This window comes from Epinephelus fuscoguttatus, linkage group LG11 (genome assembly GCF_011397635.1).
Source record: "Epinephelus fuscoguttatus linkage group LG11, E.fuscoguttatus.final_Chr_v1".
Lineage (NCBI taxonomy): Eukaryota > Metazoa > Chordata > Actinopteri > Perciformes > Serranidae > Epinephelus > Epinephelus fuscoguttatus.
This window is the reverse complement of record NC_064762.1, coordinates 3403532-3429702: the sequence shown is the minus strand read 5'-3', so window position 1 is coordinate 3429702 and position 26171 is coordinate 3403532. Positions and strand designations below refer to the sequence as shown.

At 39.2% G+C, this 26171-nt stretch overlaps 1 pseudogene; it reads left to right on the top strand.

Annotated features, from left to right (window-relative positions):
- LOC125897556 (UPF0606 protein KIAA1549L-like) overlaps positions 1-26171 on the top strand; it is a 40003-nt pseudogene that overhangs the window by 8175 nt on the left and 5657 nt on the right.

The window sequence follows — 26171 nt, the reverse complement described above, 5'->3', positions numbered from 1 at the left end:
TATAAAGCGTGTAGCTTCTTCAGAGTGCAGGGTGAATTCAGAATGGGTCACATTTCATTTTGACCCCATGTGTAGCAATTATAAGTGGTATATAAACAATACATGGTTCATAACACTCTTAAAAATTCTTATTGACATATTTATACTTAAAAGAACTCATCAAACCCACATCAGTTTATTACAGACTATTTTAAATCCAAACCCAAACCTACATAGAACTTGTACACATGTTCAGTCACTTGGCAAATGTGTAATACAGATGTGTTTATTAATTGTCACATAAAACCACATATACGAGCAGCTGAATTGTTAAATCTCAACTAATAAGTTGTTGAAATTTTACAGATACTCTATAAACTATCTGTGGGCGAATAAAGTGTTTTGAACTACTAAATTATATCCTTATCCTAATAACTTTGCAGATTGAAGTCTAAAACCTCTGCAAACATGGATCATGTACAAAGGCCTGTTCTTGGGATGACTCAGCAGTCATCCAGATAACTCACTAAACCAGATTCATGCGCTACGAGTAGAGCTCTGATTTTCTGCAGGAGCCTGATTGGGCTTGACCTGATCCGCCGGGTTTGTGCTGGGCTGGAATGTAATTTGTCATTATTCCCCTGGGCATGAATCTGGTGACGTTCTTGTCAATTTGTGTTGTTTTTTTTTAATGAAACCAGCAGTTTTCATGCACAAATGTCAGGGATTTTAATGGACTCAATTAAGAGGGAAAGAGAGATAGAGACGTGGGGACTATGACTGAGAGAGGGAACTAGAACCGAGGATGAGAGACAGTCAGGGACGGAAAACGAGAGAAAGAGAGAAGGGCTGCGAGGCAACTTGGTTGCAATTTTTGATTCTGCCTTCCCAGCCATGGGAGAGACGTGCTTACCATGCTGCAAAGAGCGGTGATCATCACCTGCAATGTATGGCCATGCACTGCCTCTGCTCACAGGATGCACCAAGCGGTGTGGCTCACTCTGTGGCTGGAGCAGCTATGTGACCCGCCCACCAGCCACATGACTTGCCCACTTTCAGTCCACGATCAGCCCTCTTTGCTCCTTGGTCTGCAAGCGAAAACCCTGAAGAAAACTCAAGCTGAGCTAAGTTAGCCTTAAGGTAGCTGTGAATTGTTCATTTAAAAGAGAGGTGGTTAAGGCTAGGATTAGGGTAGGGGCCTTCATCTTGTAACTTAAAAGGTATATCACATCTTCATCAAAAATGAGTGAAGTAAATGTGCTTGGATTATTGCTGTGTTTGGACTCATTTAGTCACTACAAGTCGCATTACAGCAGAGTTCATCAAATTGTCGCGTTGGTGGGTTTGTTTTGTCCTAGAGGTGGGCAAGGTATGTAGGGGCATGTCATCTATGCAGCTATACATGTCTCTCTCTGCCAAACCTGTCATGCATGAGACGACAGCCTGTTGAAATAAGGAAGAGAAGAAAGAGAAGTGGAAACATGTCAATATTTAAAAAGATATGTTATATAAAATACCTTTTGTACTGTAGAAATTTGGGTTTTTAACTGGGCTTGGGCCCAAAACTGCTGCTGTGGGTCGGGCTCAGGTCGGCTCAGACAGAAACTGTGCAGGTTGATGTAGGGTTGGGCCAGATTTTTTAGGCCCAATCAGATCTCTAGCTACTTGTACTGTTGTATAGTAGTAACAAAGTCGATAAGTAACGATACATTGATCTGAATCGAAATATTGCTTTATTGGTTAACATCATCGGTGCAAAGTGAAAACATCAATACATATCACGTAGTAAGATATGCCTTTATTTTGAAATTCCTGTGGCCTTTGTGTCACTGTTTATATTCCAATCAAACCTTCTTCCTAAACACTGCTAGCGGCCTAGTGCTGGGCAGATAATGGTAAGCAGCCAAGACCTCAGGGCTGAATAGAGTCAAATCTGTTGTAAACACAGCTTATTTAGGGTTACTACTATTAATGAGGACACAGGAGACCAGGTAGAACTTGCCGGCAGGCATGCATTCAGTTTAAACATCAGACCAGGACAGCACACTAGTTCCCACACACAGCACTGGAGGGCATAACAGTGTCTCTGAAGGGACAAACTTAAGCTCAAATCAATATGATATTGTATTGTATTGATATTGATATTGTATTGTGATGAAACTTTTGATTTTCACCCTCGCTAATTATGCTATTTAGTACTGATACATGCTTATAAAAAGTAAACTATAGGTAACTTGTCAGGATTGTGTGACTGGATATTTTACTTTTACAGCACATTTTTTTTCAGTGCTAATGATGGATGTGCTTCTTCTATAGACCTTACTGCATTATAATGAAAACATTACCTCATGCAAGTCAGTTTGTCAAGTTAGTACAGTTAATACTTAAAACCTAAAGTAAAGTAATTTTTCTAATAGATTCATGAGTAACCAGTTATACAATATTCATATATACAGGCTTATTATACGTATATTAACACATTAAACACATGTACAAATCCCTCCCAGGTAGATTTATACATGTGTTTAAAATGATATAAGTATATTATGCTCACATACTGGGGGATGTGCTAATGCTCATAGAGAACAGGAGAGGAGAGGGAAAGAAGGATGAAGGAAAAGGAAAGAGCCATAGTAACAACAGCCACAGCTGCTCAGTGTGGATGAAGGTGGAGGGTAGAGGAAGGTGGGCGGTGTATAGTTCCAGAAATACGAATCTTGACTCACCACCAATTGTTGTCTGTATGTGTTTTTCCAGGACACAGTTAGTCAGATTTATGACTGTTGAAGGCTCAGGCTAAAATATGCCCTCGAGGCAGATTTGGCTTTTAATAAAAAAAAAAAAAAAAAAAAAAAAAAAAAAAAATATATATATATATATATATATATATATATATATATATATAAAAAAATACCCAGGGATTATAAATATCCCTAGTCTGATGCATTTGTATTCTAAACCCGTAGCTAGTACAACATGTATTAGAAAATGGTGCTTTACACCTCGTCTCCCGTATAGTCTTGTTTCACCTGGTAGCACTGATTTCTCCTCTGATACCGAGTGTCTGGTTCTTCTTTGCAGTAAAGGTGCTTTGAAGTAAGAACAAAAATCCTCTAGACATACTAGCATCACCATGTTTTTAAGATACATGTACACAGCCTCTCTTGATAAACAGATGTAAGTGCAGTTTAAAAAACACATACAACTTGAGTTTTCTTTTTTGTCCCTCTTCCTCTCTTTCACAGGTGGAACATGATGACTGCAGCCCCACAACGTGGCGGCTGGGTTACTACGTGACCAGCGGCAAAACCGTCTACATTTCCTCCTTGGTGGTTGAGGCGCTGCACGCGTTACGGTTTTGACAAGCTGCTGTCGGACATCAGGCAGCACACTCCACTGGTTAAGGCAGTCCTGGTTCCCGTGGCAACCTGGCTGCCCGCTCCAAGCATTCACCTGCAGCTGAAAACAGGTGATGAAACCTGATGGAGGATAGGATATGATAGATCAACCTTTACATAACAAAGATCTTACAAACACGGTCTGGTGATGTTAATTCTGGAGGTGGGGAGTAAAAGGATAAAGAATAACAGAGGTTAGAGAAATGCAGAGAGGAGGAGGGAGGGAATGAGAGCAGAAGGAGAGCAGAGCGATAGAGAATGCAACGAGAGTACAGGGAGGGAGACACAGGGGAAGAGTAGAGCAGAGACAAAATTAGAAAATTCTGATTACATGTCTGCTCTCCTTTACTCTTCTCTGATACCCTAAATCCCATACAAACTCCCATGATTGCAGAGCAAAGGCAAATTGGTCCATTCACTTAGTCAGCCTCTTAAGCCTCTTAAAAAAACACATTTTAGCACGGGCACACACACACACACACACACACACACACACACACACACACACACACACACACACACACACTCATCTAAATGGAGTCTTGTGGGAACAAGGGTAGGAAAATCAGTGCAGTTAACAAATTGCTATTTAAAAGATACATGTGCAGATTGGAAACCCTTTACTTTTCTAAACTGAGAATCATATTTTTTTGTTTTTTTTTTAATTCATGTTTGTCCAGTGTTCGAGTTCACTTCAGCTCAGCAGATTGAATGTTGGAGATATTGAGGTAGTGTTAATGATTACAGATTTCTTTCTATCTTTATTTTTTTTTTTAAATTTCTTTTTTCTTGTACATAATTACTCCTAGGGCTGGTTTATATATTGATATTATGTTGATATTGTGACATGAGACTAGCTATGTCCTAGGAAAGCACCCTTTGTGCTTGTATAGATAGCAGCTGTTGAAAACATAAACAGAACATGTGGATGTCCTGAAAAAACCTTTAATTTTACTTTGACGAATTTTAAGTACATACACACCTGTGTTTATTTTCTACGCCAGCGACCACAGATAATGTTGTTATAAGCATCTTTGACTTGTATGCTCATAATTTTACACTTGTGTAAACACTCTGTTTCTCCACCAAACATGTTTGTATGTCTGGCCAATGAATGTTGGACCCAAGCAGCAACCTCCAAGGCTGAAAAAGTAAAGCCAACATGGAAGTGCTAAAAACTGTAGTTCCTTAAATGGCCACTTGAGGCTTGCTCCAAAAGCCAGTCAATCCCCAGAGACCTCCATGTTAAAATACACAACTTTACAGCAGAAATGGTACAAAAAACGCTTTTGGTTTCTATGACTAATTTCTCTGTTCATAACAACTGTGCGGGGGAGGGGGGATTTTTATATAACTCACCTGTTAACATTTTATTATAATCAAGGGTGGGCCATTGTCTGCAGACAGTGTGACTTGTGGTCTCAGTCAAATCTCAAATATGGTCACTTCTGGCTTAAGAAAAAAAATAAAAATGCGATGGGGAAATGCGGGAGCCTTCAAACGGGTGTCCACAGCCCAATTGGTGATGTCACAGTGGCAACACCCATTATTTTTACAGTCTATGATTTGACCACACATTTACTATTAATTCTGGGAGTCAGTCACTATCTGTCAAAGTCAATTTGTTTAAGAATCATTGACAGTCATTAATGGTTAATGCCCTTGCATAGCTTAACAGGCTATTGCACTCCGCCATACTTCTGTTGCCGTGTGCATGTGCACCCTTCACACCTACGTTATCATTAACTGTATAAGGGTCTATATTGCTTTGAATTATTCTCATAACAAAAATTTTTTTATTGAAGAAGATGATCAATTGGTACAGTCCATTTCAGTTTCTATAAGGCAGTTTTTCATTATATTATATATTATTTTAGATCCATGTGGGCGCTAAAATATAATATAAATCATATTATGTAATAATATTATTTATTATTATTATTATTATTATTATTATTATTTAATATTATGAAATAACCAACAAGGACATTTTCATATCCTAAACCTGGTGGCTTTAATCACTGACGGGAAACAACAAATATCTGTGCTTGTGTCCTCAACATTTGCAGTAATACCAACTGAACTATGGTACATGGCCAAATTACATATTTGATTGCTTGCAGTGTGTATTACTGTCCTGTATTAGTAAGCAGCTGTGTATGAAATAGGCACTTTAGGCAAGAACAAAAATCCATTTTTGGCTTGTTCAGCTCATAAACCATAAATACACAGTATAATGCCAATTCACCATCCACAGCACAATTTGCATAAGATTACCAACTGGGTCAACACTGTTTGTGCCTGCAATGTGTTGCAGACTAAGAGACCAGAGAAGGATGTAGAGCCTTTGAGATGTAGCCGGCGCTCGTAAGCACCACGACGTATAAATTTAGGTCAGAATATTGTTCCACCTCTCCTCTCCCAGTCCCTTTAGAGTTTATTTAAAAAGAGCGGAGAAAGACAGAGTACAGGGAGAGAATGGAGGGCGACTGCAGTAAAAGGACTGAGACAACATTAATAACATCCTCCGTAATCTGCTGATGGACTCAATATTGTTTACCCTGTTCTCCCCGGTGAGGAGCTGCGTGACGCTGACAGACAACTACACTTTTAGTTGTTCTCATTTTAGATAGTGGAGATAATCCTCTTTCTCTGTCTCACTGCCTAGGTTTATCGCTCACACAGGAAGCATCTATCTAGAGCAATACTTTCATTAATACCTAAAACACAGACCCAGATACAGATTCCAGATACAGCTTGATAAAATAGATTGTTGTAGCGTTCCTAAATAATTTCTCTTGTTCTTCAGATAGTAGCTCTGATATCAGATGATCGTTGTTGGTTTTACAGACGCATTTATATGAACTGTTTAAACTTTAAACAATACTAATCGTGATATACTATGTGAGCACAGGCTTCAAACCACATATGAATTGTCAAAGCAAAATGTCATTGTCTGTAGCCATACCTTCTTAAAGGAAAACTTTAGTATTTTTCAATCTGTATCCTATTTTCCTGTGTGTTGTGTTTGAGAGATTGATGGGGACAACAATTTTTTAAACTGGTCCACTACCGACAGAGAGGGCTGCAGCTGTGGTGAAACAGGCTGCAATATAAACACACGGGCATTAAGGACCGTCAGTTTACGTCCCCTAAAAGTGCTTGTTTTGTTGTACCTTTCACTTGATCCAGTCTTTGTTATTGTGTGTAACCAAGTCTCACTCAAGGAGAAGTCTCTCTCTGAAATCTCACAAGAGGTGGCTTGTTGCAGGAAGACAGCGAGGGACACATCAGTGAGAGTCGGAGAGAGGAATGCCTGGAAGAATGTGTTGTGCCGGCGATGTTAGAATTTAGTAGGAGAGGGTTTGGTTATTTGCAAAAATCAACAACATTCATTATGTTATTAAAATATTTATATCATTTAAGTTATTAATTAATATAAAAATGATAGGGCACTACCCCAGAATCAGAGGCCAATCACCAACCTGTGCATCTAGTGTCAAAAGGGGTGTTCATTTAAAAATGTTAATATCTAACAGCTATTTTACATAAGTAAGTTGAACACTGAAGACTTGGGTCCAAAAACTGACCTTCACAGCCAGCAACACATACAAAATGATCATAGATAACTGCTCTTTAAAGCACAACAGAGTTTAACTTTAGCAATACTGATGGATAATTTATAACACTTCAATTAATAACTATTTTTTGCTAATAACCAAACCGGCTCTTACCAAATACCAACAGAGTAAATTGACGTAAACTGACGGTGCCAAATGCCCTATGTATTCACATTATGGTCTGTTCCACCGCTTCTGGCAGCCCTCTGTCAGTACTGGCCTAATTTTCAAAAAATTCCCATCTCCAGTAGTTACTTAATGCAAAACGTAGGAAATATGGTCCATGTTAAAAAATACCAAAGTCACCCTTTAAATCAAGTTTCTATACACACTTTACATTGTTCACTTGTACTTTCATACATAACTTACTTTTTTGAAGTATGGGAAGTATTAAACAAATACAGTTTATATTCTTAAAAAGACACATTTAAAAATTGTAAGCTGTCCGACATATCAAGAACCATCAAAACTATATCTTATCAAATTAAGGACCTTAATATTTTGAGACTTGGTAGTCTTTAAAACAGCATAAATCATGTACTGATTTGTAGGGAGTAGTTGCCATTTGTTTCTGTCAGCTTGTTTGGTTTTAATTATCCCCTTTTTGTTTTGTACTGTTTATTTAATATTACTGTTAATTATTTACAAATTGAAATAATTGCCATTTCAGTATCAGTTAAATATAATTTTCTATCTTCCCCTGCAGTGTTGAGGTTCGTCGGCCCTACAGATAACATCTACTCCTGCAGTTTTGTCCAGATGTTGGAGCAGAGGCTGGAAAACGCCTTCGACGAGGCTCAGGACAAAGTGCTGGAGACCTACAACAGGCTCACTGTGGAGGTACCACATTGGCTCATGGGGGCTATTTTTAGTACAAAGTGCAGACAGCCAAATATGTCATATTTGCATGCAGCATGCTAATCAGGCTAATGTGAGTAATGAAGCTGGAGGTAAAATTCTGGACATTTGCAACAATGCAACTTGCAACATGCCCGCTAGATTGTGACTGCATTGTTGCTCTTCCACAGTGTGTGTGTGTGCTTTCCTGCAAATTAACACACAAAACACAGAATATAGCTCTGTAATTATTCAATAAAAGGTCACAATAGTCAAAAAGGTTTGGGAGCAATTTACATTTTAAGGAGGGAGTGATTGTAGCAGCATATAATGGTTTATTTCCACAAACAAAATCAAAGATCATTCCTCTGTAGTGCTGCTTTATGATTAAACCCTTTCAATTATTCTTCTTCTCTCCTCTTTCTTTCTCTCTTTCTCATCTCTGTGACTATTAAGGTACTCTCATGACTGCAGGATATACAAGCACACGCCATCATGATCATAAACTGGGTCTCAGCAAGCAGAGGCAGATATAGGGTCCATTCATAATTCATCCTCTGAAATATTAACACTCATGGAGGAATGTGATGGGAATTCCTCGTATCTCGTATCATCATCTGCTTTGCTATTGTGACTCAGTCACATTGTTTTCAGAGCGCCACACAGGTCTTATTATAGAAAGAAAAAAAACATTGTTCATTCAAAGTGTCATACTGTGTCTGGAGCTCTGTTATGCATTCTTTATGGGCATCTGAGACATTTGGTATGATACCATTAAATATTTCTGTATGGATGTTTGAATTATACATGTGCTGCCGGTTTATGTGTTAGCTATAAATAAAGAATTGCATAATTATTCCAATATTGCAAAAATGGTGTGTTTCTCAGATCCAGAGCGTGTCCCAGGATCCAGGCTCTCCGTCAGTCTCTCTGGTGTATGTGGTGAAGAATCAGGATGCAATTCTTAACGGGACGATCTCCAGCGGCCTCCTCAACCAGCTGACCGCAGAGCTGGTGGGATACTTTCTGTTCTACCCACCCATGGTCATCGCTGAGCGTAAGTAACACCACAGCACGCCTGAAGGTCCTCAGAGACAGCCATGGTGATGACACATACTAGGTCTAACTAATAATCAGTATATTTGAGCGTCATGTCAACTGTCTGATTAATCTGCTGCCTTCATCACTGTTGTGCAGTCATTCTTTAGCTGGTCTACAGATGAACTCTTATTAAAGGTAGCCTGTGAAATTTTCTTATAAACAAACAAAATAAATGTTTACATTCTGTTTTTTTAACCAAGATGCATGAGATGCAGTGGCAACCTCTAGGATGTAAATGAAGCCAAAGTGGAAGTGCATAAACTGCAGTTCTTGAATGGCCACTTGAGGCTGGCTCCAAAAGACAAATATTCAACTTTTGGACTTGTGCATTCATCAGTGTTTACAAGACATTTAATGTTTGTTGCCTTTATTTATTTATTTTATTTATTGCCTTTATTTAACCAGGTCGGTCCGTTGAGACACAATGATCTCCAAACCTGATTTTTGCAGTTCATGACAACTGTAGCGGGCTGAATTTTTATATAACTCACCCGTTTACATTTCATTAAGGCTTAAACTTACGCATAAGTAAGGGTGTGGCTGCTTTGATTGACAGGCTGTCTGCAAGCCGATGCTACGGCTAATGAGTCAGATCCACCCCTCACTCCTCCACAGCTCTACCCTCTTGTTCAAGAATGGTTAATTCAATACCAAGATCTTGACAGCCAAAATGCCAAACTTTAGACTGCAAACGGAATCCACAAACCGACACCTATTTTAAAATACGATGAATCCTTTAATTTTTTATCTCTACGCTTAATAACTAACAGTCTTTTGGTGGTCAGAGATCACTGTGACCTTACAGAGCATGTTTTTGGCCATAACTCATAACTAAAGAAGTCGTGCGCTAATTATGAGAACATTTCACACAAATGTCTAATAGGATAAAATGATAAAGCTGATGACATTTTATATCCAAAAGGTTTTGCAAAAACACTTTTCTGGCCATTATTCAACATCATAACTGAGGAACAGAAGGGGAGACATTTGGTCAGATACTGAATTGGTGACACTAATCTCGAGTGCCCATCTTGAAACTGTGATATAGATCTTACTATAACTATAACTGCAAGTATTACTATAGCTCCTCGATGCTGGGTTGAAGATGTGGGTGAAGCATCCATGTTTCACCAAAAAATATGCCTAATACCTTTTATCAAGTTCCTTCAAACTCTTCACTACAAATATTTAAAGAGTCTAGACAGACATTGACGTAAACTGTAACTTGACTGGTTGGTGGAGGCATAAAAACATGAGGCAATAATTCTGTTTTGAAACTTTGTTGAATTGACCCTTGAAAGTACTAATTCATACAATAGCAAATTAGTATGAATCATGCCAGTGAACATACTTTTGTTGTATTTAATTCTGTGTTTAATCCAAACAGCTCTGATGATCACAGTGCTCTCTATACAATTAAAGCTCACATATATTTATGGAAATCTGCAAGTGAGGTCATCTGGCACTTTGTGTGGATCCTTTGGGCAGCCAGCAGCTACATAAGTTGGCATCGCTGCTCGTGAACATAACATCCCTCGTTCATTGCTCATTTCTAAGCAATCACATCAACACAGAGTTGTTTTACTCCTATGGCGACACATTAAAACATGGCTAGCATTGTCTAACCCACAATTAATGGTGCGTGGCCAACAAATTAAAGTTCAGTCAGAGTGCTTGATACTCATTCACTTGATGTACCTCCAAGCCATCTTCTCAGAGGCACTGCTGGGCAATTATGATGCATTTGTAATTATTCACAGAGTGCTGTTAGTGGAAAATGAAAATGAGTAATTTATCTGTGGATGGGGCACGTGGCTCTGACAGTTGCAAACACAAATATCCAGTTTGTAATGTTATGCTAAATGCTGCAGTAACATCAACTCATCCTTTTGAGTCAGTACACCATGCTAGAGCTTATTTTCATGACCCTATCAAAACAGCATTATGTCTGCCATTTTAGGAGTTTCATTCAAAGTGACATTAAAGAGCGCTGAGGTACATCACAAAACAGGATTGGTGTTGACATTCTACTGACTTGACATTATGTTGTCCTAATGGGTGTTATTTTAGCTCACTCTGACACACTGCATGATGCTCTCCCCATTAAAGCCAGTGTTTGTTTCTAGTTTTAAAGGTGACTTTTAGACGTGGAAATCTTTGTTAGAATTTGTATCATCTCTCTAACTGTTATACAAAAAAAATCTTCCTCTTTTGCATTATGATCTCCAAAGTAAAGAGCACACTAACAGGCTTGGCCGTGCTGATTTGTGTCTTTTTTAACAGCAAAAAAAAAGTCTAATGTGGCAAGGAAGTGTTAGAGGCATATTTTTTTCCTAACTAGCTTTGGCGTTACCCTCGGGCTGTGAAGGTTGACTTGAAAACACAACAAGGATAGAAACTGTGCCCACATCCCTGCTGCGTGCCTTTGTATGAGCTTTTCAGCAGCAGCAAGGGAACAAGTGTACAGAGCTGAGCCTGAATCCCGAGAAAGATTGTTTTTTTTTTTTTTTTTTACATACAGAGCTTTATTTCGGTCTTGAAAGGCTCACCAGACAGAGGTTGGAGGTAGGATGGAGGACTGTCAGCAGTAAAGGATTACAATGTTGACACAAAGGAACAAAGATATTTTGAGCTGAAGAGGGGACAGAAAATGACCTAACCCGGCCTAGTGTGTCTCAGCTGGAGTTGTCCCGGTGATGAGAAGGCCACTCCTGCTGTTTGTGTTCTTACCACAGAGCCTTACATTAGGAAGAGTCAGGCTTCTTTATGCTAATTTTATAGTCATTGCCTAACAGTTGTTGTCCTGCCTGCTCTCTGTAGCAGTGTGCTGCTGGGCTGAGACAGACTACCATAGTCATATGTAAGATGCTTTCAGCAAAACAGACTGCTGAGAACCATAGAGTCCACTGCAGGGCATTGAATGATTCATGATTTAGCGTATGTTTGACCTGAGGGGAATTCAGGAATACTCTATATTGTATAAGTAAAGTAGGATGTCAGATGATATTATGGCCTCTGGCATAGAAGAGACCTCAGATTTGAACCCTGTCATTAATGATTACTAATTTGTTTTTCCACATACATTAAGAATGAGAAATAGTTGTGGCCTGGACTATTTGACATATATCCTTCCTTTAAAGATGTACATTGTAAACTTCCATCCATTTCTAGACAAAAAATAAGACAGAACCAGACAGGTGAACAGGATAAACATTTAACAAGAATTACCGTCAAACTTTGATTCCAGTAAGTTAATTATTTTTTGTGTCAGAAGTTTTCTGAAATTTCATGTTGAAATATGCAAATGAGGTATTGCTAATTTAATATGCGCTTTTTTGCAAACATTTCCAGAACAGAAATCTGAACTAAAATAAGCAACTGAATCTGTATTTTGGACATTTACCTTCCACTGGTTTGAAAGAAGACATGTTGTGGAAGCAAAATAGCCCAAAATCTTAAAATTGTCCAGTTCATGAAAAAGTGTTTTCAACTGTAGCGGTAGTAGGTTTAGGCTACTGAAGTGCTGCAACAGTGGCCCAAATGACTATCATGTGTGAGGGGTCATGCATCGTCATGAACTCATATGAAACATGTTTGCAGTAAGAGAGTCACCATAAGAGAGTCACCATATCCACATAATAGGCGATAATATGTTGATGTAATTGATGTGCAGTTTGTTGTCAATTGCTGCCTCCAAGTTTACAAAAGTAACTGATAAGTTCTGATTTAAGGTCAGGGAAATATAACGGTTTCAATCTTTCTTTAACCTAACTCGTGTGCTTTGAGTTGACTTATAACCATAAAACTTTATGCTATGGTGATCAAGAAACTTCTACAAAAGGTTGACAGTAATTACTTTGCATATACATTCATTAACAACAATTTCCCATATATTATAATAAAAAATGTTGTAATGAGGGCAGCATTAGACAAAAATATTTGGTAATGCACTTCAGGTGTATATTTATGATTCAGTTTTTAGAAGGAAGCAAGGTATTCCTGGATACTTTTTATTGGCAAAATGTTGGCTGGTTGGAGTATAACTACTGCAGGCATAGGCCAGATCAGGTCCAGTAAGAGTCATTTTGTGTTTTGTTCCAATGTGCAATCATTCAATTTGTCTCTCAAACATTAGTCATCTTAAAAAGGCACATGATAATAGACATTAATTACAGTAAATGTTAATCACTGCAGCAGTACACACAGACATTTGTTTTATTTAACTGCAACTATTAAAAGACATTATGAACGGCCATGGACCCCGTAGATGAGCCTCTTGAGCTCAGTTTGTATTCCGCTCCAGCCTCTAATGCCATCTGTGAGATTTTAAAAAGGGCAAACAGCTGTACAGCTCCTATCATCTGAATCATGCCATCGGCAATCTGTTGTCCATGTCCCCTGAATGAGCTAATTTTAGCCTGGTGAGATTAGATTAGTATCTATTTGTGCAAACTCTCAACACCCAAAGGGCTAAAACATCACACTTCACATGGGCACATCCAAGCCCACTTGGCATCACCACGAAAACCCTGTCTGTTCCCTTAAATAAGAAGCATCTTTTACTCATCCTGAAGCAGACAAATTATTACAGAATGTTTACAGATTGATTAGATTAATTGTGGGTTGAAAAATGGCTGTAAATATTCACAGATACATGAGTCACAATAGTGAATAGTCTAGACATGTATTGGTGCAGACGCACTGGCTGTGGTTTATACTGAGAGCATCAATGTATGATCAATTCTCATGTGATCAAAGCCGCCTGGATATCGACCTGCACTATCTGCTTACATGTAAGGGAGTCTATGTGGCATCTGCCTCCGTGTCTACAGCATGTAACAATTTAACTGGAGACTCACTCACAATTTCTTCTTTGGTCAATATCAGAAATGTGCGGCCCTCTTTCGCGCTCCCCTTCCAACAGTAGAGCAAATTTATACACTGCAGTGAAGGCAGATTAAAGACAGTCATGATGTCCTTTTTTTTTAGAATGAGAGTGGGGTTGGCTTTTACTTTCGCCTGCGAGTGTGTTAACAAAGGCTAACTGACCATCCTGCATAGTATACCTTTAACATAACATTACATCATGAGCTTTGCTTATGAAGAACCTTTATCTTGGATAAGATTAATTGCCTGTTGAGGGTCGCAGGGGGGCTGGAGCATTTCCTAACTGACACTGGGCGAGAGGTGGGGTACATCCTGGACAGGTCACCCAACTATCGCAGGGCTGATATATAGAGACAGACAACACTCACATTCGCACCTACCACCAATTTGGAGTCACTAATTAACCTGCATGACTTTGGACTGTGGGAGGAAGCTGGAGTACCCTGAGAAAACCCACACTGACACGAGGAGACCACCCTAGGTTTGAACCAGGAACCCTCTTGTTGTGAGGCGACAATGCTAACTGTTGCACTACCATGCTGCCAATTCCTACACATTACATTACATTACATTTTTCTTTTTTTGGTCATTTGTTTGCAGTGCACATATGACGGATGTTTGATTATACTCAGCAGTTTGCAAGATTCTTTGATGTTAAGTTGTTATTGTATTAATATGGTATGAGTCACAAATTAAGCATATGATGTCATTTGAGTCTCTGTCTGTGCTGTGGTCATACTGAAGACCCAGCTTGTCTTCTGTTAATTCCAAAAAGCTGCTGCTGAGATGATCAAAACATGGATTTTTTATGGGCAGAACTACTCAGCTGGTTGTTAGGGAATGCAAATGTGTGGTTCTTACATGTTGGATATACAGTAGCTTGAGTCAGTGATGGAGAGAATAAAAGACCATGTATTTTCATAAAACTGCTGTTTGTTTTACTTTGAAGAATAGAGCTGGCAATATTCTATATTTTTCCTCACGTTGATGAATGAAAGAGACAAAATGATTAAAATAAAATGATTAAAACAACATTTATTTGATTCAGTCACTGCCTGTGTGCCAAAGCAGCCGCAGCCAAAAACACATCAATGAGCCACATTGTGAGCCACACACTGTAGTTTACTTCCCACATACACCGTCTTGCACTGTAAATACTCACCAGAGCACCAATTGTGTATTACTTTGCAGTCAGAAATAGTCCTTGAACATTTGCTAAAACATAGCAGTTTTTGAGGCTTTGGAGTATGTTTTTGTGTAACACATTTTTTAAGAATGACATCTTCCCTAAGAATGACTGAGCTTTGGGCTGAGTGTCACAGACAGACTGGAAGTCATATTTGGAGAGCCACAATTAATTGTTGGTCTTCTCAAGGGATTTGTTGACAGTAAGACAAATATAGAGTAACTCCAGCCTCTTCCTTTAAACCTCTTATTTTACATTTGCTTATCAATAGATTGGAGCAGGAGCTTTTTCTGTTTTTTCCCTCACACTGCAGCGTTAATGACATGAATGTGCTGGATTTGTCGGCCCGCTGAGCTGATTCTCTAAAGAGCACTGAATGTGTCTGAACCGTAACACTTCAGTGCTGTTTGTCTTAAGTGTTTATGTGAGCGTGTTGTTGAGGAAGAGCTCAGAGTGGATGTAAATGTGCTCACGTACAGAAGCATCAGGAAGGTGGCAGCAGACAGGCAGACAGTGAGCGTGCTCAACAGAAACACTCGCTGGTATTAACAAGTAGCGCTGCTGCAGCGCCATTGACTTGAGCTAAACACAACTCTCGGCAGACAGCCAGCTCGGAGGAGTTAGGTGGAGACAGATGGTGAACCAGGCAGATGGGAAATAAGGAGGGAGGTTGAAGGATGAGTAGGACACAGAAAGAGGCTGACGGACTGAGGGGGTGATGATGGGTAGATAAAAACGGAAGGAGACAGTCGGCTGGATGGAAAGGAACAGGCGTTTTAGGAAATGAATAGGCTGACAGGTAAACAGGTAGAGAACAAAGCACGCAGGCAGAAAGACAGGGTGATAGCTGGTGTAGATGGAGAGAGGAAGCAGAGAGTGAGTGGTAAGAAAGGTTATAATGAAACCTGACAAGAAGTGTTTAATCGTATTTTATCTCCTCCTCTGCAGATCTGCTGCTACGGCACACAAAAATCCTGCTGTCATATTTAAATGGCTTCCATGGATCTCTTAAAAAACTTTTAAACAACTCATAATAAATAATAAGTATATATGAAATAAATACATGAATAAAAAAGATTTCCTAAACTTGACTCAGGAGTATTAACACCCCAATTAAAGACATTTAACACATTATTTAGGTTTACTTTCTGATTTTCATGTTGATGCTATCAAATAAAATCTTATTTTTTTGTGCAAATAGGCATCTCCAAGTTCAGCTGAAGCCCATGTGAGGCTTTAGCAGTCTGAATGAGACAAACAGAAATGTTCCTATTTTTTTTTTTTTTTTTTTTTTAGCATATCGGGAATTTCTTGTCTAACTTGGAGCTGTCACATTATGTGCCTCAACAAAACAGAGAATACCTGAGGAGAGTATTAGGTGATATTACCCAACAGTCCGACATTTTAAGGCATGTTTGCACCATAGACTGTTTAAAATAATAGATGTAGCCACTTTGACATCACTGATTGGTTTGTGGACTCTATTATGAAGCCTTAAGTTTGGCATTTTGACCATCGCCATCTTGTTTTTTGGAGCCAGAAGTGACTATATTTGGACAAGAGAGGGAGAACACTGAGTGTTAAGTGCTAACTTAGCTATTCATTTATAGCCATGGTTAACTGTGATAATACTAATACTATTGCTTATTTTCATGAGCCAAAACTGCCTTAAAAATATTAAATTTAAACGTACAGTGCTTAAAAAACTGAACGTTCTCTTTTAGTACAACCAAACTTTTTTAGGCAAACAAAATGTTACAGTTAACTTTCATGAACAGCAAACACACTGAAACAGCAACAGATATGGCCATGCCCTAGGATTGCGGCATGGTTACGCCATGGAAATTTCCAATATGCTAATAAATAAATAAATAAATAAATAAATAAACAGAAACATTTCTGTTTGTCTCATTCAGACTGCTAAAGCCTTAAACTTTGGCTTCAACATTGTCGCCGTGGTAGCAACTTGTCAACAGGCAGAACCCATCTGTCACAAAGGGGCCACGTCCTTCATTATGTATAACTTTAAGCCTTAATAAAATGTAAAGAGTTATATAAAATTCACCCCCGGTACAGTTGTCATGAATGATAAAATTAGCTATAAAGATCAAAACAGTTTTTTGTACCAGGCTGGTAACATGTTAACTTCTGCTGTAAAGTTGGACATTTTAACATGAGGGTCTGTGGGAATTGACTCTGTTTTGGAGCCAGCCTCAAGTGACCATTCGAGGAACTGCAATTTGTGGCACTTTGGCTTCTCATTGTCTTAACATACCAGCCCAGGAGGTTGCCGCTTGGTTTCTTTGGTTTGTCACATCTTGTTAAAAACAAGATAAAATGATCCATCTATTTTTTTTTTTTTTTTTTAGAAAATTGTTTTAAAAAGGTGAAAAGGAAGTAGGAGGTAGTTGCCTTAACTGTAGTGGCACAATTGTAACACATACGTTTTTCTCTTGCTACATTATGTCAGCATGAGATCATCATGTAAGTATGTGGCCAGCGCTAAACATCCCTGTGAAATATCAACAGGATCCATCTACTCTGCATCCAGCAGCTCATTCATAACAGGTGTTACATTTTGCCCAGATTTGTGAACACATCTTAATTACACGTGTATATTTATAATAATATGTATGTAAAACTATATATTCCGGCAGGTTGTCAATAAAACTTGCAAATATAAATGGACTATGTGGCTGTGGCATAGACCGTAAGGCTTAGAGATTTGGGGTGTTGCTTGGTTGACCCTCCAGGGGTCAGTGTGCAGTTACACACAGGCCTCCCCAAAAACCATGTGCTCTGTGGTCAGTCAGATGTTATTCAATTCTTTTCTGATTTAGGTTAGAGTTGTACAGTATTTCTGCAACTTCCATCAATCAAATTTGCTAACTATGTAGGTGTAATCAATGTATTTGCGAGCAAAGAAGGAAATGGATCCGCCACATTACATATGTACACTCACCAACCACTTTATTAGGTACACCTGTTTAACTGCTTGTCAATGCAAATAGCTAAACAGCCAATCACGTGGCAGCAACTCAGTGCATTTAGGCATGTAGACATGGTCATGACAACCTGCTGAAGTTCAAACCGAGCATCAGAATGAGGAAGAAATGTAATTTAATTGACTTTGAGCATGGCATGGTTGTTGGTGCCAGACAGGCTGGTCTGAGTATTTCCTGAATTAGCAGATCTACTGGGATTTTCACACACATCCATGTCTAGGGTTTACAGAGGATAGTCTGAAAAAGAGAAAATATCCAGTGAGCAGCAGTTCTCTGGGTGAAAATGCCTTGTTGATGCCAGAGGTCAGAGCAGAATGGCCGGACTGGTTCAAGATGATAGAAAGGCAACAGTAACTCAAAGAACCAGGAGTTACAACCAAGGTCTGCACAAGACCGTCTCTGAATGAACAACACGTCGAACCTTGAAGCAGATGGGCTACAGCAGCAGAAGATCACACCGGGTGCCACTCCTGTCTGCTAACAACAGGAAACTGAGGCTACAGTTCACACAGGCTCACCAAAACTGGAACTGGAAAAACGTTGCCTGATGTGATGAGTCTTAATTTCTGCTGCGTCATTCAGATGGTAGGGTCAGAATTCGCCGTAAACAACATGAAAGCATGGATCCATCCTGCTTTGTATCAATGGTTCAGGCTGGTGGTGGTGGTGTAATGGTGTGGGGGATATTTTCTTAGCACACTTTGGGCCCCTTAGTACCAACCGGGCATCGTTTAAACACCACAGCCTACCTGAGTATTGTTGCTGACCGTGTCCGTCCATTTATGACCACAGTGTACCTATCTTCTGATGGCTACTTCCAGCAGGATAACACACAATGTCACAAAGCTCAAATCATCTCGAACTAGTTTCTTGAACATGACAATGAGTTCACTGAACTCCAATGGCCTCCACAGTCACCAGATCTCAATCCAATAGAGCACCTTTGGGATGTGGTGGATATTTGCATCATGGATGTGCAGCTGACAAATCTGCAGCAACTGCGTGATGCTATCATGTCAATATGGACCAAAATCTCTGAGGAATGTTTCCAGCACCTTGTTGCCACCAAGAATTAAGTCAGCCCTGAAGGCAAAAAGGGTTAAATTCATTTGCCTGAAGTTATTACATATGTAGGTAAAACAGTCTCTGAATAAGAGTGAAAAGTGAAATATGTTACAGTTGTGGCGACTCTCCCCTACAGTATGTGTGCAATTTAGGAAATGCGCTATAAACTGGTCTGGTTCCCAAAATTCAGGAGGTGTTACAAAAGTCCTAAATTGAGTTCTCTTAAAAGAGCAAATACCTGAAACTTTCTCTCTCTGGCTTTCTCTTTTCAGCCCTGGAATACCATAATCTCAACACATCGATGGCAACCAAGAACTATTGGGTGATAACAGGTAAATTGCTTTTGCACTCACCCACACACACACGCATACACACACGTACACACACACAAGTAAAGTGCTACTGGGTGATCAGCGGTAATCAAGAGCCGCATCGATTGGACAAAACAGCAGTTAGTTAAATGCCCTGGCGCTCGTTGTTGTGCAATTCAGCAGAATAGTATTGGCTCTCTCATTTTCCCTCCCTCCCTCCCCGTCTTAACACCCCCTCCTCTCGCCTGCTTGCTCCCTGGCCAGCCCGCTTACACTCTCTGTGTTCAGAGTGTCTTTAGCTGCTCTGTTCCTGGGAAAATCTATTGATGTATAATTCACAGCTTCCTGACTGGGGCAGAGGGAGAGATCACTTCACATCACATCATGGCCGGGTGTGAATGATGCTGAAGTGTGCTTGTGTGTGTGTGTGTGTGTGTGTGTGTGAAGTCGGTCCACATAGCCTGTAGTAAGAGACACACTCAGGAGCAAGACTGATGCAAGCACCTGTGTGTATATGTGTTTTTATATGTGTGTGTTTGAGGTGGAGACACACAGTGTGTCGCTGCAGCTGTAATAGAAGTGTCTGGGTGCACAGCTTTTAAATGGAAGAGATCATCTCACCCTCTCTTATGTCCCACTCATCTCCCGTCTCTTGTTTATCTTTCCCTCTCTCCTCCCTTCTTCTCCGCATTATCCTAAAATGATTCCCTTCAGACATTTTAACTCCTCTTCCATCTCCTTACTCTTCTTCCTCTCACATATCCCCTCCTCTCACCCAATCTCTCCTTCCCTCCCTCGTCTCCTCTCCTTCTCACGTTGTCTTCCCCCTGCCATCCTCCATCCCTTCACCCATCTCCTCTTTTGCCCCTTTTTGCCTGCCTTAACACCTCTATACCCCCTTAATCCCTCCTCTGTCCTCTCTTGTCTGTCCTCACAGTGATCCAGGATGTGGACAGCTCCTCCCTGGAGGCTAACTACCAGAGCTTTGCCAGCCTGATGGAGCAGCGGCTGGCTGAGCTCTTCCTGGTGGCTGGCAGGCAGGGCTCTCGGATTGCGCGATCTCGGCGGGCCACCACTGTGGGGAGCTACACCGTGCAGGTGGGTGGGAAAAGGATGTTTGTGTGTCATTTAGTGTATAACAAGTGGTGATGGCAGGATTGTTTATGCTCATAAAAGAATCAGTTTGCACGAGATGATGCAAGAGTTTCACCTGTGCAAGGTGTAAGTTTATGATATGGACTCAGGTTTGGGTTAATTTGACCATATGTTGTCTATCCAGAAAGCCGCTGGTTTCTATTTATCAATCAAGTGAACAATTTATCACCTGCATGTGTCCGTTAAACTAATCTTGTGCAATGTAGCTGAATGGGATCTAGTGAAATTTTTCTGGGGCTTCATAGAGAACAAACCACAAGTTGACTTTGCAGAAGCAACAGAGTCTACAGCCATGCTTGCAGCTCTGTGTGGTTGTACATTCACTATGCACGGCAGGGATTTGTGCTAAATGCTAATGCCAGCATGTCAGCATGCTCACATGTTAACATGCTGATGTAGCAGGTGTAATGTTTACCATGTGCATCAACCTAGTTTAGCGTGTTGGCTTGCTTACACGCATGAAAATACAGCTGATACTCATGGGAGTGTCATTAGCTTTGCAGACAGTTGGTTATAAGCACATTCAGGACAGAATGAATTTCTGACCTCATGATGGTGCGAGGTAAAAAGCCAGGAGAGAAATCTGTCCTCAGTGAACCATGAATGACCATATTTTGCGCCACCATATGTAGAGACTTAAAATAAGCTCATAAATGTGTGTATAGAATTGTATGGCAATCCATCTCATATGTATCAAGATTGTTAGTCTTGAACAAAATGGTGGGCATTCTGACCCACACCCAGTGCCATCACAAGGACCTTAATGCTGGAAGGATGGAGGATTTTTTTTTTTTTTTTAAATATAAATCTTATGTTGTCTCTTGACATTTGCAGTATTGTTATGCACCACATCACCAAGACAAATTCTGGGATCAGGTGAGGCTAATGATTAGCTTGAACTAACAAACTCTGGGCCATTAGTGAACATCCAGGACAGCTCCACATTCAGCACCCTGGACAGCACCATTTTGTGAGCAAAGACAGTTAGGGTTAGGGTAAACTCTCCTTCTTGGTGTGTTGAGTAAAGCTTCATTGCCTGCAGACGAGTGCTCATAAATTAGATTGTCAGAAACATAAATTGAAAAACACCCGTAAAATTGATTGTGGGAATTATTGCTGAAGTGATTAGTTGACTGATGCCTTTTTTAATCAATTACTTTTCAAGCAAAACTGCCAAACAAGCACTTATTCCAGCATCTTAATTTCAAGGATTTACTACTTTACTTTGTCATATGTGAGAATAAACTGAATATCTGTGGGTTTTGGATTGTTGTAGAACAAAACCAGCAATTTAATGGCATCATGTTGGACTTGAACGAGAGAAATTGCCATGTATATTTTTCATTGTTTTCCAACATTTTAAAGACCAAACAATTAATCAGACCATTGAGAAAATATTCCGCAGAGCAATCGCTTATTACAATAAGCTGGTTGTAGTAGTTTCTTGTGTTAAAAAGGTTGCTGTGTGGGAGCACACTCCGAGTCTCGTCACGTCAGAGGGTTCTCAGAGCCAACCCTACTTTGCCACACAATCTCAAATCTCAAACATAATAAATAAATAAATAAATAGGCAAATTCATTAATAATAATTAGAAATTTGATTTGTATTTGATTTGTTTGTCCTGTTCTAGGGGAGTATGGTCATTTAAAATTAGGCTATGTTAGCAGCAGATTGAGTTAGAAGTGGGGAATAAAGATTTGGGATCGAAAGTACTTGAATTGCAGGTTCTCACAAGCACAAACGTCCAAAGGTTTGTGTGTCTGTCATGTTCTGTATGTGTCAACTCCATGCCCAGTGTTCCATATTGTGCAAATTAAGACAGCGATTGACTTTTGCTGGGCTTCACGCCTTATACAACCTCAAGGTTTTATGGGAAGCCACAGATGACTAGCTTTATGGCTGCAGAAATGGAGGAGACTGGAACTGGCTTAGGGGGTGGGGGGTTTGGGGGGGACGGGTTGCAGAGAGGGGAAAAATCATGCAGCCATTTAATACCATACATCCCTTCATTTTATGACAAAATCAAATTACCAGACTTGATTAAACTGTGTGATGTGTTCGTCAAATTAAAAAAAAAAGTGTTTGATGTATGATGAAAGGAAATTGAGATTTCAAGTGACTCAGTTATCCTCGAGTGTCTTCCCCAAGTGCAGTTATCTTGCAGCAAATGGTTCGTTATGATCAAAGCAGCCAAGCTGATTCGGAATTTTGATTGGGCCACTGTAGATGTAGCAGGGATTTTTAATCTGTTGGTGTGGACAGATAAAGGATTGTGTATTCAGTCTGGCTATAGATGTTATGTTGTGCTGATATTCTCAATCTTCAAAATAAACTATGATTCTTTTGAACAAATTACTCTACAGTGAATATATAGTGGTATTTGTGTGTGGTGATAGAAAAAAGTTGTTTTTTTCTAGAAGAGCTTTTATCAGATTGAGTTATTGGACACTTGCATTTGTCCTCTTCCAGATGGTGAGCATGCGTCGACTGCCTGGTCCCAAGAACCCAGCAGAGATGACCTACTACGCCCAGTTGAATGGAGCACCCATCACTGGATCCAATGCTGCCAAGACCCTGAGCAGTCTGGACTCCCAGACCATGGCTCTGACACTGGGATACTTCGTACAAGTACAGGCTGAACGTAAGCTTGTTATCTTACTATACTTAGTTATGTTACATTATTATGTATCATATGTGTAAAGGATCAAGGAAGTCAGGCACAAGAGACAAGGGATGCACCATCTGTGAAATTATGTGCCGATACCAATATCCAGTGTGTTTTTTGTTGTTGGTTTTGTGGTTATATTTACAAGATTATATTTGAACTCGTCATGAGAACGTTATAATTTATCTTGCCCAATACTCTTTTTTTTTTTTTTCTTTTTACCAAAGAGAACTAGAACGCATCACAATGTGACTCAATCCAACTGTGGCAGTTAGTTTGGGACACTAACTAGCTCACCTCCTGCCAAGTTCAACATAGATTTGTTGTTTACAATAAGGGTGTTATTGCCCCAGATGTCAGATTCCATGAGAGACACTTTAACCCTTTGAAACCTAGAGCAACATCACTTTTCTTGTGCTGCTATTTAAACCTTTGAACCCTGAGCAAATTGGCACGTTTTCTTTCAAAACATGGGAAAAGAAATGGGAAAAAGTAAGAAATGTCCAACAAATTGAAAAAAAACCAAACAATACTAATAATAACAATAATGATAATAAAAGAGTTAGAAAATGATTTATAAAAAACTTTACTATTATTATTACATCTTAAAATTACGTTACAGAATTATTATAATTTTTAAGCACACTTTCCAGGTTATTTTCTTGTTTGTCTGATTTTAACTTTCTTTCTTTTTTTAAAACATCTTTTTCTATTTTTAATTTTCTCTTTTTGCTAATTTTTTAAGTCATTTCTTCATTCATGCTCATTGTCTTCTTCCCATGATTTTAAAAGAAATCATTTGCTCAGGTTTCAAAGGGTTAATGTGGTTATAAACAAAATTATCAGGGCAAAGTGATGCAGCTCCTTCTAGTCCAACCGGATCTCACAGAAATATGTGAAATGACCAGACCTCTAAACACATATGCTGCTGGCAGGTGATGTGTTAAAAGTACATGCTGGCACCACGGAAACAATGCTGTCAATAATGTCAATATGAATCCATTGTTGTGGTGGACACAAATTGCTTCAACAGCATCTCGCAATGGGTGGCCGTCATCATGTTATTTAACACATCACGTGTCACCGCCGTGTAATGCGATCATATTATTCTAGCTTACTAGGAACCGAGGCCTACAGTGACATAACATCACATCTAAGAAAAGGGAGAACATTACCATTAGCTAAATAGGTTTTTTCGACAGATGCATGATGCTGAGAAACATCTCTTTGTAAAATAAAATAAATATATATTAATGATTCTAATGTTTCTAAATCAATGCATAGTTTATTAAAATGAAAAATAAAATATACATTCTGCACTTCTCCCATGGTGATTTACACCAGCTATAGAAATAATTTGCATGAAATAGGACTCTTTCTGTTTGCCTTTTACATAATTACACACATATTAATACAGATTTTTCCCCCCTTTTTTGCATTTAGCTATTATGCAAATGGTTGTGCACATATGTGTACAAACATATTCATCATAAATGCAGAGCCACCTCAAAGAGTGCATTCCTCATTTAGCAATCACTATAGAGACACTGCACTGCAGGAAAAAAATATTCCTATTTTAACTACACTTTTAGATTTATCAAGTGCAACAGTCCTGGCTTACCGTGACATTGTGTAGCTTTAAGGATTTCCATACATTTCCATAATGCCCTGCAGTATGCATCCAGTAAGCTTCAGAATATCAATACAAATTCAAAGCCACAGACTTAAAATTAAGGATTGTTTTTCCACACTTACCTGATGTTTCAGAAGGTTTCAGTTGGGTATATTATTGTATTAGATGTTTATATTGTTGCTGCTGAATGCTGATGAGGACAAAGTGTTCCCTCTTACCTCTTCTCCCTCACGTTTCCCCAGATTCTATAATTAACAAACTGGAGCGACACCAACAACCGTCAGCGGCCTTCACAGCTCCTCCTAACACTCAGGCTGATAACTGAACACAGTGTTCTTGTAAAATTCAGTTAGTTTGCCTTAAGAGGCTCCAGTGAAATAAACTGTATTAGTCCTTCAAGTGAGAGCACATCCCTTTGGCACTCTGCATTGTAATAGAGGAGCCCTGAAGAGGTGATTTTTATGGAAGATGTTCAAGTGGAAAACTTTAGGTTCAAATAAGTTTTTTATTTTGAACTTATAAGCATAAACAAGATGTAGATTTCAAGTCTTTTATATAATTTCTGTCTTCAGTATGCAGTGTTTATACAGTTGAATTGAATAGATGAGATTTTGGGGAATAAGGTTATTTGCTTCCTTGCTGAAAGTTCGATCAGAAGATTAACGACTCTGATGTCTGTGCACTAAATATGAGGCTACAGCCAGAAGATGGTTAGCCTAGCTTAGCATAAGGAAACAGTGGGAAGCAGTTGGCCTGGCTCTGTCCAAGGGTAACAAAGTCTGCCCCTCCAGCACACAGAAAAGTATGTGGATGATGAACGCTATTTCCACCATTTTATATATTTATATCAATCACAGAAATAACACTGTATTATATGATATGTCATATCAGGCTCCACATTTATGATGAATAGTAATGTAAATGCTGGTAAATTGCCTTTCTTAAATTTTCTTTAGACCTCATGCCTCATGATAGACTGATATCGTATGTGCATCTTCACTAAAAAGAGCACTGTCTCTTACTGCCATATCTGATATTTAATATTTGATTAATTTCTTACATATTTATAGGTGAATGTTGATTTAAAAACATATTGATTAAATATGTTTTTTCCCCCTATAAAACCCCCCTAAAAACGTGCTAATGAGTTCGCAGTATTTTTTCAGCCCTGAATAGTTTCTGCAGTCTTACTTCACCTATCAGAGGGTCAGTAACCAATAAACTGTATGCATGCCTCCACGGTGAACGGAGAATCCAAAAATGGAGACAGATTCTTGATGAATTGAAGTCTCAGGGGTCCACGTTGAACAACATCAAAACTATATCAA